The following is an 18,503-nucleotide window of genomic DNA, read 5'->3' as shown; positions in this document are numbered from 1 at the left end:
TTGGTTGTAAACTTCACCGTTTTCTACGAAATAAATACCGTGTGTTTATGGAGTGGTGCCTGCTTTGGTGGTGTGTGTGTTTTACTGATGCTATGTTCTAAACACAAATGCATTTCAAGTTCCTGTAGACTCTGTACCATGATAATAAAACGTATCTCCAAGTCCACACCAGAATTCCGAATGGTTTCTAAGCCGTCCGTCGCTCCCACCTGCATCCCGACCCAAACCTGGAGCTTGGCTCCAGCCAACCCCGCCCGGTCCTTGAAGGCGGCCTGGGTACCTAGAGATGAGCCCTCCGCCTCCTCGGGGCTGTGACTCCGCCAGGGACACAGGCCGACCCGTGCCTTGTGCAGCCCCCCGGGCTGGGTGCCACTGCGCCTTGGCCCAGGAGCCAGCAGTCACGGTGCCTACGCGCGGCCGACTCGGGCTTTTCCCGCCACCTGCGCCACACCTGGGTCGCCCTTCACTCTTGACCGCGCGAGGCTGTCGGGGCCGGGATGGGGGAGGCGACCGCGTTCCACCGTCCCCAAGCAGGACCACCCCGGGCGCTTGGCGCACAGCCGCGTCCGCAGCGCCGTGCACCTGCGCTGGGGTCTCGCCGCCAAGTGGGAGGGCGCTCGGGGCGGGCCAGCGGGGAGTCCACCTGGGGCCCCTTCCCGGGCCGCCGCAGGTGCTGCAGTGGCGCCGCCGAGTCTGCTCCACCGGCGGGGGGCGGCGGCGCCGAGTCCTTATCCGGACTCCATCGGGGGTCCGGGATGGCTGCGGGCTCCGAGCCGAGCCCTGCGGGCTGCCGTGATCTGTGTGGGAAGCGGGGCCTGGTTCCGTCGGCGGCTGCGGGCACTGCCCTGCCCGCCTGGCCCCGCCCTGGTGGTGTGCGGTGTGCGGCGCGCGGCGGGGACGGCCGGTGCCTGCCCGAGTCCCGCGCTTCCTGGCCGGCCCGGCGGTAGGGGCCGGGCGCCACCTGCGGGCGGGCTCGAGGACTGCGCCCAGGGACCCGAGGGCGAGCCTGGGCACGGAGGCAGGTGTCCCGGGTGGGCGTGCGGGTCAGCCTGCACCGGACCCCACACTGTGCGGAGAGTCAGCCTGCCGGAGAGTCACCCGGAGCTTTCCCTGCTTACCTCCCGCAGTATTTAATTAGTGTTTCTGAGCCTGTGAAGACAGGTTGAAAGAATGAGGGGAGCCCAGAGGCCACTTTTCTCCTTTCAGGTCCCAGTTAAAAACAGAGTTTGCATCCGCTCTGGAGCACGCACGGTAAGCCAGTTCTGAGGACCCCTTCGGTTGCATGGCCTTGGGGTCAGCTTGGTATTGTTTTTGTTTCATGATTTGGAAGTGTTTGGTAAGATACCTGTTGCCTTTCTGTACTATTTTCCTTTGGTGGATTTTTCTGGTACAGAGGTAACCATGCATCTCTGTTGGCCAGTATTTTGAAACTCATCTTATTGTACAGCCTTTAAATATATCTATAGATGATAGATAGATAGATAGATAGATAGATAGATAGATAGATAGATAGATAAATGCCAAGAGCTTCCTCTGGTCTTTCCCATATGGATGCAGAACCCAAGGACTTGGACCATCCTCCGCTGCTTTCTCTGGCCATAAGCGGGGATCTGGGTCAGACGTGGACTGCGTGGACTAGAATTGGCACGCCCTGAGGACCTGAGGACCTGAGGCTAGGGCTGGAACAAACGGCGCCTTGGAACCGTGTCCGCCCAGATCCACACATACGCATCAACTGTTGGGTTAGGGACACAGTGACGGTGAGGGTGGGCTGGGACCGGGCAGTGCCCGCGGTTGGCCTGGCGGTGGTGGACACAGCCCCCCGGGAATGAGAGGACCATCGTCAGGGCAGACCGCCCAGCACTCGCACGACGGCAGAGTGCAGGAAGCTAGGAGCCAGCAGAGAACAGGGACAGGAGACGGTCTGCGCTGACCCGGAGTGAAGGTCACACACAAGAACGAGGAACCCCACAGAGCCAGAAGCCACCGAGCAGGAGAGAGCGGTGTCCCAAAGCACGCAGGGCAGCCTTGGTCCAGGCAGCTGTGGCCATCCAGCAGTTTATAAAACCAGGCAGAAAAGCTGCTGGAAAGCGTTGGAGGGAGGCAGAGCTTGCTTTGCCAGCCTGAAGCCGCGGCTTCCTGAGCTCTCCCGCCCCGCCACGGGCTTCCCTGGCCCTCACCCACGACTGTCTCAGGCACGTTGGCAGGGAGTGGACCGGAAGTGGAGCAGCCAGACCTGGAACTGGCATTCATCGGGATGCTGGCGGCCGGAGGCAGGCAGCTCAGCTCGCCGTGCCACGATCCCTCCCCCCCACGCCCCAGAGGATATATTCTGTGGACAAAAGGGCTGCAAGGGAATCATTGATTTCATTTTGTTGTCGTATTATCAGCAAGTGTGTGCATTGTGATTTTATTCCATGATATGGCTGTTGTAGGATAAGCAAAGAAGTAGAAGTACGAAGATTAAGACCCAAGGTTTTCCAGTTAAGAGACACGAAAGTTTCAAGTGTGAAGTGAAGGGAGTAAAAACCGTGGGATCTGGTCATTTGAAGTGGAAGCATTCACTGACATTTGTTTGGTTAGCTTTCCACTGGAATGCCGGGAGCGGGGGCCACAGCCAGCCATAACTCCCGGCCTTTGGGGTTTTCTGGGGGAGGAGACTGGACTGAGACCACGGCAAGCAAAGCCAACAGAGGGGCTCCTGGTGGGTACGTGCAGCGCCCCACGACCCGTCCAACGGATGGACGGCAGTGAAGACCCGGATGTGACGGACAGGTCTTGCTGGGATGGCTAATCCTGCACAGGACACTTTCCTGACAGCTGAGGACAGCAGGGCTGGGCCGCGTGGCACAGAGGAATAAGGAGGCAGCAAGGCAATGTGCGTGGGGCGAAAGCCCCGGGGAGCGCTGGAGGAGAGATGACATCCCGTACATCATGACGTCATGATGCCCTCAGGAAAGAGAAGGGGGGAGGTGGCACAGAGCTGCTGAGTGACAGGCGCTGCGGGGTGGTCTGTGCACCTGTCATGTGCGTGTGTGTATGTGTGTGTCCCTGGCGAGTGCTGGAGTGTGTGTGTGTGTGTGTGTTGGAGGTGTCACTGGAGTCTGGATGTGATCTGCCCATGCTTAAGTTCGGGGGCACACGTCCCCAGTGCCGAGGTCTGGATGTCCTCTGTGCGTGCTGCCCCTGAGGGATGAGGGGAGCAAGATCCATGGTTTGCAGTTTGCCCCTCAGGGGCCCATGTACTTGGTGCCCGTCCCAAGGGTGGTGGCCCTGTTGAGGAGCCTTCCTTTGTGCAGGGCATTTCCTCCTGGTCCCTGGTGGCTTTTCGGGGTAAGGACTTGGGGACCAGCCTGAGTCTGGCCTCTTGGCCTCCCACCTGGCCTGAACACAGCCCCACAGCTGCCCTATGCATCCTAGCCGACCTTCTGAGCTTGCAAACCTGACGGCAGCAGAAGTCAGCAGCCCACCTGGGGCATCTCATCGTGGCCAGTGGACGAGTGAGGAATCGGGCATCCCTTTGCCCAGCGGTCTCACTCTGCTGGATGCCCACCCTGCCCTCCCGCGTGCCTGCGTCTCTCGCTTGCTCTGCCTTCGCACAGCTGACACAGGTGCACCTCTGGGCTTCTCACCGTGTGGCTCAGAACACGTCCAGGCATCCTTCCTGTGCCTCCTCTACTCCCCGCTGCTGCCCAGAGCAGAAGGAACAGCGTGCCCTCCCCAGAGATGTGCTGGTACGGGCCAGTTCTCTGCCACGAAGAGACCGTGCTGTTTTGCAAATACCATCTCCTTTACACACCAGGTTCTGGTGAGATGCCACGCTGCCAGCCTCTGCGATGTCCCGCGGAAGCAGAACGGGCAGTGGGGAGGGCGAGGCCCTTGGAGGCGTCCTCACTTTCTCGGAGTTTGCCAAAACCTCGCCTCCAGAGCTCAGCAAAAATGTCAGCTGAAAGTTTAATTCTCTAAAGGAAGATTTAAAAAAATTTTTAAAAACCTCAAGTTTAAATTTAATCCAAACTGATTGAGCTGATTTCCTGTTAAAGTGCCCAGATTTGTCCAGCCCGGGCACGTGCTTGATGGGACGTCGGCCTCTATCCTCCCACACACCCTGTCCCAGGTCGGGAGTGACACACCAGACTGGCTCAGCACGCGTGACAGCCGCAGCGGCCGTGAGGGAAGGAGTCCATGCCGCTAGAACCAGCGCCAAGTCCTCAGGCTGGAAAGCCAGGGTCGAAACACGAGCACCCCGCCCAGCAAGCTCGCTTGTCTGCAGCTTCAGTTACTGGCAATTCACCTGAAAACGCTGGGTGAAAAATTCCAGAAACAACGATGGATGTGTTTCACCTAACAGTTGCGATAGTACACTTTGTTGTGACTGCTTCATTTCGTCCATGGTTACTGTGGTCACTCTGCCTATGCCTGACTTACAAGCTGCACTGTAACGTACGCGTGCGCCTGAGAAACGTGGCCTGCACATGAGGCAGGTGCCGGTAGGCTCCAGGGAGCTCAGATCCTGTCCTGCATGCATGGGCAGGGCTCTCGTGTGCCATTCTTTGCGTGGCATATCCTGTTGTCTGTGGCTGCTCTGTAAGGAGATACTTCTGCCCACTTGCCACCGTGTCAACAGGGACACGTTCCTTTGGCAGTGAATTCACTCATGGTGTGCCAGTTGTCTCCTGGGCACCAAGTTGCATCAGAGCCAGGGCAGAGCAGACACCGTTGCAAACGCAACCCCTGGGGAGCTGGGCCAGGGACACTACGCTGTTGTATCTTGCGGGTGGTGGGAGCCAACCAGAATTGTCAAGGCAGGGAGGGGGAGATGGTGGCGCAGGCCCAGTCTCCCAGCTGCAGCCCCTCTCCCAGCGCTGGCCTGGGTGCCATGCACGGCTGGCCTGGGGCAGCTCTGGTTGAGGAAGGCCAGGAAGAGTGTGGGAGAGCAGCTCCCAGCCTGAGATAGGAGCAGGGAACCCCTTTGCTGCTCAGATCCCCCAAAACCTCAGATCCCCCGCACACCTCTTCCCAGCGGCCTTGCCATAGAAGGGGGGCCACAGCTTGAAGGCAGTGCCCCGCGGGACAGCCATGGGCCGCAGCCCCTGCCTCAGGTTCCAGACTGGAGCCCAAGGGAGCCAGATGACCACGTGGTGGGCAGAGTGGCCCCAGGGGTGTCCCCCTTCCCCCAGAGCTGTGCGTCCCCCACATGAGGACTTTGCTTCTGGGCTCAGACTGGAGGCGGACGTCTCTGAAGGCAGGGCCCTTTTCCCAGGGTGATGGGGGAGAGGCCTCCAAAGATGCAGGGAGGGACCCTCAGAGGCTGGGAAAGGGGGGGAACCTCAAGAAGCAAAACCAGCCCGTCTCCCAGGAGACGTGGTACAACTGAGGGCCTCCCCAGGAAGTGGAGTCAAGCCCACTAACAGAAGTCAGCGAGGGGACGCCACGAGGCCAGGTCTCGGCCACGCCTAGGGAGTCCCAGCAGCTGAGACGCAATGGGATTTTAGACCTTCCTGTGGCATCACGAGTTACCCCAAACATAGTCACTTACAACAGAGCATACAGGATGTGGGACGGTGCAGGGGCCGGGGGTCTCACCTGAGCCCCCAGGCTGGGATCTGCTCAGCTCGCTTGCCGGTTGCTGCAGCCCCAGCCTTCTCCAGCGGCGCCATAAATTGTCAGCTCCTGGACGCAGGGCCTCACCTCAGGTGGCTCAAATCAGGACAAATCTGAGGGAGAGAGCGCTACCATTGTCACACACAGACTCACCTGGGACAACGGGAGTGGGTTCTGCCAGGATAGCTGGGACCCTCTCGGGGGTGGGCTGCACTAACACAGGTATTTTTTTATTAAAATCTTCGGGTTGTGGGTGAAGTTTGGACTAGGGCCAGGCGAGGGGGTCCTAGTTCTTTTACCACAGGTGGAAATGAGTCTGGACCCCAGCAGGTGCCATCTCCCAGGGGGCCCAGCAGGTGGAGCTGCCCCTTTGCAAAACGCTGGCTCCTCCCAGCCTCCCCTGCGTTCCCCGTTCCGCCCCACATGGAGACAGTTGGTGGAAATGGCATGGGTAATTCTGGCGTGGAGCTCCCCCTCCAACTCCTCCACTCCCCACCCGCAGCGAATGCAGCTTTGCCACTAGAAGTCTCAATTTAGGAATGACGGGAGCATTTGCTCCTGCCGCTGAAATGTCAGCTGTCCATGGTGTCTGCGACTGTTTTTTGGTTGTAGCTAAGATATTCCACATGTACTTGCTAGGCCACAATCAGCTTAGCCTGTGAGCCAGGGAGAATAGCCTATTAGTTGCAAGGTATCACAGAGCATCATAAGTCATTAGATCTTTCTGCTTCTCCCAAATGTGACTGCCGGCTGATTGACAGGCCCACCCCAAAACCCAGTGACCACACAGTGGCATCTCGCTACCTCTGCAATGGCCGGGAAGAACGCCACCCTATCTGGAAAACTCACATTTCATTATATTCCACATAACTTGCATTCTTCATTGTCAGGAAGAACAGACTGATTTCATGCTCTCTATCAGCCACGCCCAAGCTCTCCCGGCCCGTGCAGGGGCACACGCACTGGCGGACAGGATGTGCACCGTCTGCCAGGAAGATCCCGCTGGTGCCTGCCTGGGGACGAGCATTCCCGCACTTGAGGGTAGTCTGTGGGTGGGCCGGCTGGTGGGAGCGGAGGGGTTCTGAGCCGCTACTGTAGTTCCTGTTTGCACCTGAGGCCACACCAGCTCACCACAGAGAGCGCGTGTGAAGGAAAACTCATTCCGCTTGTCCCTGTCTGTTCCACATCTGTCAATCAAGTGAAGACACCTGACATAGAGCCCTGCCTTCTGCGCCTGCCCCGGGAGTGGAGGGGGGCGCAGGCAGTGGGCTCTCGGATCCTCCTTCCGGCTGCAGCCCCTCCCCTCCCCTGGACCCTGTTCCCCACTCCCACCCCCAGAATCTCCCAGGCACGGGGCGGAGCATCCGTCCGTCTCCGGCCTTGGTGGGATCTATCTGCAGGACAGGTGCTTCTGGTCTTGCTGGACTCGTGTTCCCTGCTGCTGCTACCCTCCGTTTGAGCCTCCTCAGGCTTGCAAGGGCAGGACCTGGAGCAGCTCTCCCAAGGGCGACAGGAAGCCAGTGGCCAGCCCTGCCTCTCAGGGGGCCAGGAGAAGAGGCCCTGCGAGGGGGACAGGTGTGCTGTGGCCAAGCTCTAGAGTCCTTGGGCCAAATGCTGCCCCTGGCAGGGAGCGTCTGTCTGCTTTTCCCCGTGGCAGTTTGAGTTCTCTGGGATTTTGCAGAGGTACTCGCGGCTTCACACTCCCCTCCAGAGCCATGCCGACCCCACGGAGAGACGGGACCAGGAACAGGCTGGGCCTCACGGCGTCTGGGGAGTGAATCAGTGAAAAGCACAAACTCTCTCTCCGTCACTTTCTTTCCCCTCCCTTATTTCCAGTGTGTCTTTTGAATAAAACAAGAAAAAAATCTATAATTTGATGGAAGAATGGAATTAAAAGATAAGTTTATCTTTTTCGTGAACTTCTTGAAGTACCAATATATAAATATATAGGGACTTATATATTACATATATCTGGAATCACAAGGAATTCCTCACTGATGCTTCTGTTTTTAAAGATCTGTTCATCCATTTGGAAAGCAGAGCTCCCCTGCATTCTGGAGTTCACTTCCTACATGGCCCCAGGCTAGAGCTGGGCCGGGCTGCAGCCGGGAACTCCATCCGGGTTCCCAGGGTGGTGCCTTGGGTCCAAGCACTTGAGCAGTTTGCCGTTGCCTCCCAGGCACCTTAGCAGGGAGCAGGATCAGGAGTGGAGCAGCCGAGGTGCGAACCCGTGTCCATGCAGGATGCGGTGTCCCAGTCCCTGACTTCACCTAGGGTGCCACCACACTGGCCCACTTGCTCTGTGTGTAACCGTGAGCACACCGTGGCGGGGGGACTGTGCAGAGGTCCCTGAATGTGGGACCCGAAGACCAGGGAGACAAGTCCCCGAATGAGCCAAGGGCTGAGTCCGGGCTGCCTGGGGTGTCGCCCCTGCTGTGTTTGTGCACACAAGCAAGCAGGACAGCAGCTTGGGCAGAGCAGTGGTACCTGGTTCCAGGCTGGCAAGGGCACAGGAGCACCGCATCGGACGTCACCCACCATGGTTTCTCAAGGACAACAGGACATCAGTGCAGAGGCCTTGTCCCTCAGCTTCCCCACCTCTGGGAGTGGCAGGGGGAGGGCCCCAAGTCTGCCATCATCCGCAGGCCCCTGCCTGTCTGCCTGGCCCCACGAAGTTTCCAGAAACTAGCAATCTCTGTCCTCCCACACGACAACATTGGTAGAATGCCTTTTCTCTTACACACTTCACATTTTGTCAAAATTGGAGCCACAGACAAAGCTGGTTGTAGTACAAAAACAGCCTCATAGAATTGGGGTGTTCAGCCTGGGGTGGGGGTTCCTGGCCTGTGACCCTGCCCTAGCCCACCTGTGCCCTCTGCTTGGGCTCCAGCCAGAGCTTTAGACCCAATCCTGTCACTTTCCACAGTGCCTAGGTGTGCCCCAGCTCTGCCCCTGTAGACCCCAGGCTCAGCGTCCCCCAACTCCCACCCCAGGGTGAGGGGCGCTGGCCACGTCACTGGGTGAGCTCTCCCTCAGGGTGGGGGTGAGGGGTGAGGGGCGCTGGTCACGTCACTGGGTGAGCTCTCCCTCAGGGTGGGGGTGAGGGGTGAGGGGCGCTGGCCACGTCACTGGGTGAGCTCTCCCTCAGGGTGGGGGTGAGGGGTGAGGGGCGCTGGCCACGTCACTGGGTGAGCTCTCCCTCAGGGTGGGGGTGAGGGGTGAGGGGCGCTGGTCACGTCACTGGGTGAGCTCTCCCTCAGGGTGGGGGTGAGGGGTGAGGGGCGCTGGCCACGTCACTGGGTGAGCTCTCCCTCAGGGTGGGGGTGAGGGGTGAGGGGCGCTGGCCACGTCACTGGGTGAGCTCTCCCTCAGGGTGGGGGTGAGGGGTGAGGGGCGCTGGCCACGTCACTGGGTGAGCTCTCCCTCAGGGTGGGGGTGAGGGGTGAGGGGCGCTGGCCACGTCACTGGGTGAGCTCTCCCTCAGGGTGGGGGTGAGGGGTGAGGGGCGCTGGCCACGTCACTGGGTGAGCTCTCCCTCAGGGTGGGGGTGAGGGGTGAGGGGCGCTGGCCACGTCACTGGGTGAGCTCTCCCTCAGGGTGGGGGTGAGGGGTGAGGGGCGCTGGCCACGTCACTGGGTGAGCTCTCCCTCAGGGTGGGGGTGAGGGGTGAGGGGCGCTGGCCACGTCACTGGGTGAGCTCTCCCTCAGGGTGGGGGTGAGGGGTGAGGGGCGCTGGCCACGTCACTGGGTGAGCTCTCCTTCCGGTGTTTCTCTCCAGGCCTTTGCTGTCAGGGTCTTGTCCTCAGGAGCCACACCTGCCTTGACAATATTTGAGGGACACAGAGAAGGGAAGAGATGAAGTGAGAGTTTCTGTCACCCCTGCGCCCCTCTCCACAACACACCCACCTGGAGAGCACCCCAGGGTGCCCCCCATAGTCCTGGGCTAGCCCAGCCTCCCCAGAATAGAAACACCAAATCCCACCACTGGGGCTTCAGCCTCACTTACAGGGGACATTTCAGGGTCCCCCAGGACTTCACCTTCGGGACAAACACAGCACGGAACACTGAGGCTTGCACATGCCCGAAAGGGAGGTGGCCAGGGCAGGGCTGCGCGCCTGCGCTCTGAGCCACGAGGTGTTCCCAGGCCCACTGCGTCCCTGAGAGAGCCCAGAAGGGGGCGCTGTGAGAGTTCACCTGTTACTCCCCATCTCTGTGCCTGCATGTCCCCAGACGGACGGACGACACTGACTGTGAGCTTAGCAGCCATGTCCTCTACCCCGTGCTGCCAGACCCAAGTGCTAAGGACGGCTCAGGCAGTGCCTGGAAACCCAGGGGAGCCTGGCTGGCTCAAGGTCGGTGACGAGCATCATTTGAAAAATCCCTGTCCACAGCCTGAGGCTCATGATGAAGGCCAGCAGGCTGCGGGTCCTGCCTCTGCCCCTTCCCTGTGCCCCACAGAGCTCAGCAGTGCACACCTGAGCCCTGCTCTGTGTCTGCGCCTCTCACTTCTTACATCTGCCTCCTGCCCTCTGCCATCTCCCAGTCCCAGTCAGTGCCAGCAAGCACCACACCCACACCACCTGGGTCCCAAGGGGGCAAATCAAGGCTGTGCCCGGGGCCTGCATGCCCTCAGGCTCTCTGGAGCTCTCATCACCTGGACACTTGTTCTCAGCTCGCCACGGAGTCTCTGGTGATCAGAACCGCCTCCTGCTTGTCAGTCTGCCTCTCGCCAGCCTCTCCTGCCCTTGAAGGCCCGGGAGCAGAGCAGCCACAGCACCCTCCTTGCTGTGGGGGCACACTTGGCTGCACCTTGGTCTATGGCAACTCCCTGCTTTCCTCTCCTTCAGCTAGAGTTGGTCCACCAGGAGAGCTTCCCAGTGTCTAGCAGCAGTTGGTCTGCCTGTGCCCTTAGTCCTTGTGAGTCAATGGCCACGCGAGGCTGGGCAGGACAGGCACACGATGTGGCTGTTGGTTCAGAGCCCTCCCAGGCAAACCAGGGACTCGGCCAGCTGACTGTTCCCAACCGTGAAGAAAGCTCTTGTCTTTGAGGACGGATTTAGGCAGTGACACCATCTCAGTTCTGTCTTTAGCGGTTGATTTTGTTTTTAAATAAAGGCAGAAATAGAGTTACACAAATTCAAACAGCGCGGCCCTGTGCTGGTTCAATCTCCAGATCTCCACAATAGCCAGGCCGGAGCCAGAAGCCTTAACTCAACCGAGCTCAGCCCTGTGGGCAGTGGAATCCAGCTGCCTGGGCCTGCTGCCCCCCAGGGTATGCAGCGGCAGGAGACTGATCCACCACGGCACTGGGGCTGCAGCCCAGACAGCCGGATGGGGGTGTGGGCACCCCGACATCCTCCAGCGTCCCAGGATTGTTCATGGCAGGTTGGAGTCACTGGAGTTCGCAGGAGCCACATGGAGAGGACAGCCTCTGGTGAGGCCAGGCCCTGTGCAGGCTCTTCTGAGGAACACGGCCCAAGTGTTCCTTGGGCTGATGACTCCCGGGACAGGATGTATTTGGAAGCAACTGTATGTTATTGTCTTTGCCGGGGTGAGCAGGTCGCATGGTGTACATGGAAAGTTCCAGGTTGTATGGTGGATTTTCTAAGCTTGCCAAGCCAGTGATGCAGCCTGTGCCTTGCACCTGCTCAGCTGCTCCTGGAGCAGGTGGAGGGAGGGAGGAAGTGCTGGGCCAGCGCAGCCTGGTCACGTGGGGACTTCAACAATGCCACGGCATCCAAGGAACAAGACCAAGTACTGCTGGCGATGGCGATGTGGGCTTGTTTGGGGATCTTGAGAACAGTGCCATTTAAAAATTTTTGTTATTGATCTAAAAAAGAACAGATTTCATGTGCCCCACAGGTGCAGTTCTAAGGAGAGAACAGTGGGGTTCTCCAGGGCAAATTGAGCCCCTCATTCCTGGTCACAGAGTGCCACCTTCTGTCACCCATGATGGTTCCTCAGGGCCAGTTTTCTTTGAAGAACTGAAACACCTGCTCAGCCTCAGGCCTCAGCAGCTGGCTGCAGGTGTGGACGCCCGGAGGGGTGTGTGTGAGGGTGGGGAGCACGCTGGCGTGGACAGCGTCAGCTGAAAGCTGCGTGTACACGGGAGCAACCCGGGCTTGCCAGGCTTCCTTATCCACGGGAGGTCACTGGCCGTCTGTCATGCACGGTGACTGGGAGTCCCTGCCATGCAGAAGGGAAGCGGTCAGGACAGAGTGTGTGCCTGCTGGGGCTCAGTGGCTGCTGTGTGCTGCAGGCAGGTGCTGTGTGGCAGGGCCATGTTCAAGTGGACAGAGTGGGAGCTAGCTGCTGAGTGACCCGCAGGTGGAGGCAGGGAGGGAGACAAAAGGCACACTCATGGTTCCTGTGATCACCATGGTACCCAGGCAGCTGCATTGCAGGAGAGGTGCCAGCCTCTCACCATGGTGACATGGAGGCCTGGGCACAGCCACCTCCACCATGCCCACCACATTCTCAGAGCCTTGACTCACACCTGTCCCCACCTCACATTCTTCCAGACATGGAACACAATTCTAGACACTCCCTTGTAGGCTGCAGGCACATGTCTGCATGGCCTCAATGCACACCCCTAATGCTACTCTTACAGAAGGGCTCAGGGCCTCCTGGCACCCTGTCTCCAGCTTGTGGGATAGACCCTAGTGAGCATCTGTGGGTTGGTGTGCATTCGCCAGCGTCTGTGCCCACACACAGAAGCAGGACACCCAGGGGCTCACAGGCTAAGACCTCCCTCCAGGGGCCACCCTGAACGTGTCTCCAACACCTGCTCAGTGGCCCAGCCAATCATGGGTCTTCCTCTCTATAAGCCTGCAGGCTGTCCTTGCCAAGGCCTAAGCCCAGAGCTGTGCACATGGAGGGCTAAGAACCAGGAAAACCTGACCCCGGGACTGAGACATGTCTGAGTTTCTGGTCTCAGCACTCACATAAGCAGATGGCACAGGAGGTCTGGGTGTCCCCCATTGCAAACCTGCTAGCAAAGTGAGCAGCAAACAGGAGCAGGGCAGCCTGAGCGGGCGTGCAGGCTATTGGGTAGGGGGGAAGCCTGACCAGGGACTGCAGGCTGCTACAGGAGCAGGGCAGCCTGACCGGGGGTGTAGGTTGTTGGGTGTGGGGCAGCCTGACCGGGGGTGCAGGCTGCTGGGTGAGGAGACACCTGCTCCAGGACCTGCTTTCATACTTCCGGTCTGTTCCTGTCCTTTCAGCCTCTTACAGCTCCCACACCAATCCAACAAAGCATTTGATCAGATCAACCATCTTACAACCTAAGACTGAAACCTGCGGTCACGTGCACCACACCCAGCCTGGCAGGTCATTCTGTTTGTGCAGCTGACAGTGCTCAGCTTAGGAGGTCCTGCCTGGAGGGATGGGGTGGCCAGGCACAGGAATGCAGACACATGAGCACTGGAGCTGTGCCCTGCCACAAGCTGCCTGTGCACCTGATGTGGCCCACGGCAAGAGTGGGGCGCAGGGAGGTGAGAAAGCCCGGGAGTGAATCATTTCCAGTAGCCCTTCCACAACTCAAGGAATGGAAACCCCCCGAGGAGACAGTGGCTGTTGGGGGAAGTGGAGCAGGCAGTGCAATGGGCACTGCCCAAGCCACAGGACTGGGACTCAGAAAACCAAGGTGGGTGTCTGCTTCTACTCTGCAGTTGGGCAGCCTCGAGGTGCAGGGGGATCTCCGCTCTGCAATGTTCTGACCAGAAAGAAAGGCCATGATGGCATGGCTTTAGAGGACAGTTACACAAATCAAGCGCATCACTGCTACGCACACCAGCAGCCCGGCTTGTCACCTGTCACCTGGGGCTGACAGCAGGGTGTCTGTGGAGGTAACTGGGGTGCAGGAACTCACCCACATGAGGTGTCTGGCTCAGAGTCAGCAGCCCTCCCTAGGGAATGGTGGTGGTGCTCTGAGATGCCACCAGGCATCTCCACCTGACCTGCCTGCCGGCTCTCAGCCTTGCTGACTGGGGAGTGGCAGTGATGGTTTTCAATAAGGAACGGCACTGCTAACGCTGATTAAGCACGGGCAGGGACGCACACAGTGATGTTTAGGGTCGTGATTGCACACCGAACCTTGATAACCAACTCAGGAAGGGACCCGGTAACTGTAGGATTGAGGGAAAGATGGAAGCCTGCCACGGCAGCCACAGGCCGAGCTGGTGACCTCGCCGGCGTGGGGATAATGACCAGCATCAAAGAAAGATGAGAGATGTTTAGCCAAACCTGGAATGCTGCCTCAACAGCTAGCAGAACCTAAGATGATGGTTTTCTTTGTAAGTCAAGACTTTCTCTCTACACGTAAAATTCCCTCAGCGATAGATTTCTGAGAGATTCGCTCTGTAAGATCCTAAACCCTAGTTCAGAACATGTGGACTAGGACTGAGTGCTGGTAAATTAAATAAAACTGAAAAGCTGAAGTTGACCTGGATCCTGGGGCGATAAGGGCCGACTCACCCCTGCCTGGGAAATGATGAGTGTCCAATCCAGACACGGCGTTTGGGGGCCGCTCTGCCTGGGCCTGGATCCTCACACTGCCACTTCGCCGTCTGTGGGTGTGAGGCTCTGGGGACTTGAGGACAACAGCGACTACTCCAGGAGGCTGTCATAGAGACACTCTTAGTTCATTTACATGTATTCCTACAGTTACACGAGAAAACCGGAATTAAAAGATTACTTTGTGGGCCCGGCGGCGTGGCCTAGCAGCTAAAGTCCTCGCCTTGAAAGCCCCGGGATCCCATATGGGCGCCGGTTCTAATCCCGGCAGCTCCACTTCCCATCCAGCTCCCTGCTTGTGGCCTGGGAAAGCAGTCGAGGACGGCCCAATGCATTGGGACACTGCACCCGCGTGGGAGACCCGGAGGAGGTTCCAGGTTCCCGGCTTCGGATCGGTGCGCACCGGCCCGTTGCAGCTCACTTGGGGAGTGAATCATCGGACAGAAGATCTTCCTCTCTGTCTCTCCTCCTCTCTGTGTATCTGGCTGTAATAAAATGAATAAATCTTTAAAAAAAAAAAAAAAGATTACTTTGTGCAAAAATGTTGACATTATTTCATATTATGTATTTCTCCTGATTTCCTAAAGATCGTTCTTCTTTGAAGACCACTAACCAGAGCTGAGACGCACCCAAACCGTGCTGACCCTCACCACAGTCTCATCGTAGTGCTACGTCACCGGCTAGAGCTCACGGAACACAAGACTCACTAGTTAGGGAAACGTCGTCTCTGTGGCTTCCAAGAAAATGAACACCGAGCCATTTTAATGACAGTTATGTTCCTTAACAAGATGAGTGACGTCACAAAGGACGCGACAAAGGCCCCGAGGTACACAGGCAGGCTTTTGGCACCAAGCCCACCCCTGCCCTGCACAGTGACATGGCTCAGGCCCCGTGCTAAGGCTCCATCAGCTAATTCTCTGCCTTGCACACACCAGGATCCCACATGGGCGCTGGTTCATGTCCTAGCTGCTCCACTTCCCATCCAGCTCCCTGCTTGTGGCCTGGGAAAGCAGTGCAAGATGGCCCAAAGCCTTGGGATCATGTACCCATGTAGTTGACCTGAAAGAAGCTCCTGGCTTTGGATCGGCTCAGTCATTGCAGACACTTGGGGAGAGAACCAGTGGATGGAAGAGCTTTCGGTATCTCCTTCTCTCTGTAAGCCTGCCTTTCCAATAAAAATAAATTTTTTTTGCCTAATGGCCCAGCTCATCAAAACAGGCTGTGACCCACCATTCCTGGGAGTTTTTAAAGACACTGTTTAGAAAGGACCCTGGAAGCACCGACAGAAAAGCTGCGAGGCAGGCAGTAACGGGGTGCCAGTCAAGGCGGAGTGGGGCTGGGCCAGCACGCTGACCCAACGTGCCCTGGCACAGGAGTGGGCTGTGCCTCCTACACGTGTGAGCTTTGTGGTACCGGCTCCCAACCTGGCTCCCCCAGCCAGCTACAGCTCATTCACTCAGCAGCAGCTACAAGGCTCTCACTCAAGGCTGTGGAAGAAGCATGTCGGCTCCTCGCTCCATTTCCCACGGGTGTCTCTGTGGGGCCCGGTGCTGGAGGGCAGTCCACGATCATCTCAGGCTCAGAGCTCGCCTCTCCACTGTGAGGCAGCTCTCTCCCTGTGAGGACTGCTCTACCACAAGACAGGAGGCGCCCTGACAGCCGAAACATCACTCCAGACACAAGACTGAAAGGAACTCGGGAAAAAAGGGCGTGGGGGGAAGGAAGAACTTAAAAAGGAAAATCATTTTTTTCAAAATCCAAAGTGTTTAATTTGCAGTAAATAAAACAACACGCAGCCTGCACGCTCCAACAGCTGCAGGGGGTGGGTGTCGGGAATCAGGACACTTTCGGAAATCATTTTTCTTAGACGTCTGACTGTAACTACCGAAGGTCAGACTGGGCAGCGCGTCTGCACACTTCCTGCTGCCCCTCCGGGCTTCCGCCTCAGGTGTTGCGGAAGGAACCTGTCAATGGCTCTTAAATTCTGCAGCGGCGCAGAACCAAGGAGGGGGCACACGTGAGCCAGTCTCTTCTGCAGCCATCATACAGCAGGGGTTCTGCCCGCAGCCATGCCCACAAACGGTGTCTTCTTCACCCCTTGACTGCCAGCAGGGCACCAGATTGGCAGGAGGAACGAGAAAGAAATACAGCTTGGGTCTATGAACAGGGTACTAAGACCTAGAGCCCCGTTGCCTTGGAAGAAAATGAGGTAAATCAGTATAAGGTAGGATAAAGTTGCAAGCGATAGGCTAATGAAAACTACAGGGATTATTCCAAAAAGCTTCTTAATTTGAATAATTCAGAGCATATACTACCCCCTTTCAAACGTAACATTTCACTTATTCAAGGTCCAATTACTGGGTTGGCCATGCTACTCTGTTATGCTAAAGCCCAGCGACCTGAAGAGGACTGGCATACCCATCAGCAGTTACACAGTTAGCAACAGCAGCTGGCCCGGGTGGACCAGCGGCTTCGGGGCAGGCTTGCTGGGCAGCTGCAGTTCACAGCGCACTTCACAGGAGGAACAGCGCACTGACCCCGTGCCACGCCAGGCATCAAGGCTTGCTAACGGAAGTGGGTCTTCACTCCAGTCAGCTTCAGCTTCGGACCCACCTTCCAGGCTCCTCCCAGGAGTTCAATCTCTGACCTCCGAGCTTTCAGCTTTGACACATGGCTCCCCCAGGCCACAGTGTGCCCCAGCACCCTCTCGCAGTAGTCACCAGGGGGACCCCCGCACTCTGCCATGTGCTGTGCTGCTGAATGCCACTTGAGCATGAAGCTAGGGACAAACCTACTGTCAGCCAAGGGGCCACTGTACCTGCTCTGCCTTCTGGAACAACCCAACTGTTCTTAGAAATTGCTTATTTCCCAAAACACACCACGAAGTGGAGATGCAGGAGGGGGCACTAAAGTGAGCGTTTCGCCCGCAGCATAATGCGCAGCCCCATCCCCGGCAGCGCCAGGCCAGGCTGGGACTTGCTACTCAGCACACAGATGCGACTGTGGTAGCGGTGTGCTGCTGGCCATCGCTGGCCAAGCTGCCTCCTCACCCCTGCTTGGCCAATAGCGAGAAGGCAGGCTCTCCAATGGATGAGGACTGGTTTCTCTAGTTGATCTTGTAAGCTATGTTTTTACATACCTCCGTTTATACTGGCTCCTCGGAAGATCTATCTATCTCAAAGGCAGCGTGTTCTCCCTAGGCACGAAAGGGTTCACAATTATGTAAGAGTTTAGATTCTCTCCTTCATCAGCTCTACCAGGGATTCTCAACCTTTGTGAAGAGAGGAGCACTCAACAGACTCCCTGCTGCAAAGCTCCAAGCTTCCATGCACTGCCATTGCCATGAGTCAGAGGCAGGGCAGGGCAGGGCGGGCGATGGCCTAGGCACCAGCAACACCGTCACTCCTGCAGCCCAGGGTCTGTATGTCTGCAGGAGCAGGTGACTAGTCCAGAAGTCTCCCCGAAGCCGCCCTCGAGGACTTGCCAAGGAGGCTCCCTGTACTGCTCCTTCCCTCCTGCCCCGAAGTGGCTCATGCACTCAACAACAGGAGACAGCTGCGCAGCTCCCTTCCGCTGGTGGTTACTGTGACTTAGGAGCTGCCAGCGTTTCTGGGACTTTTAAACTCTGGAATATTTCTAAAGAGGCTGAGAATTCCTGGTGTAGCCAAAAATTACACGAAGTCTTAAAACCTTTTTTAAGTTTAGCATTGTAGCCAGAAAAAATGATTACAAACATATTATAGTACTACAGCATGTAAATTATTAAAAGGTTCTCAAGTTGAGAACTGTAGCAAGAATCCAAAATCCCTTGGCTAGGCAATTACAATGATTCTGACTACTATGTGAGTAAAATGACATGAAGACCAATTTTCTTCTTAATATTGAAGCCACTGGTTCTGGGTGTCTGAGCTGCCCAGCATGGGCCAACTGGGCCTCCGATACCAGCTTTGTGCAGAGAACTCAGCTTAAAGCCCCCGGGGCCTTGGCCCACTGACCCAGGCTCCGGACACGGGCCCCACACCAGGGGCCGAGGGCAACACCTCACAGGCCACAGTGCTCACACAGCCCCTGCTCTGGCCCCAGGGGCAGGTACAGGCTTTGGGCTCCACCCGGTGCTCAGCAGGGACTGCACGTGTGAGAACCAGACCAGGCTGCTGTCGTGAATGGACAGCAATATGTGCGGGCACAGATTCAGAGGGGGGTGTGACCCCACAAGCCAGCTGACTCATCGACTTCTGTGTCGGTACGGAAAAGCTGGCTTTCCCAGAACATTCCTCAAAAGTTGGCATCCTCCAAGAATCTGGGCGACCGAGTTCTGCAGCCACAAACAAACACTGCCCAGGGCTCCTGGGCACGGGGCATCACAGCTGCACCAGGCAGGCCCC

The 18,503-nt window shown here is 57.7% G+C and overlaps 1 protein-coding gene across 1 annotated transcript in view; it reads left to right on the top strand.

Moving 5' to 3' along the window:
* Window positions 1-18,503, top strand: part of ID2 (inhibitor of DNA binding 2) — a 42,093-nt gene that overhangs the window by 1,549 nt on the left and 22,041 nt on the right. The window lies entirely within an intron of this gene.

The sequence above is a fragment of the Ochotona princeps genome, chromosome 8 (assembly GCF_030435755.1).
Source record: "Ochotona princeps isolate mOchPri1 chromosome 8, mOchPri1.hap1, whole genome shotgun sequence".
Lineage (NCBI taxonomy): Eukaryota > Metazoa > Chordata > Mammalia > Lagomorpha > Ochotonidae > Ochotona > Ochotona princeps.
Note: the sequence above shows the minus strand (reverse complement) of the source record. Positions and strands in the feature narration are given on the sequence as shown.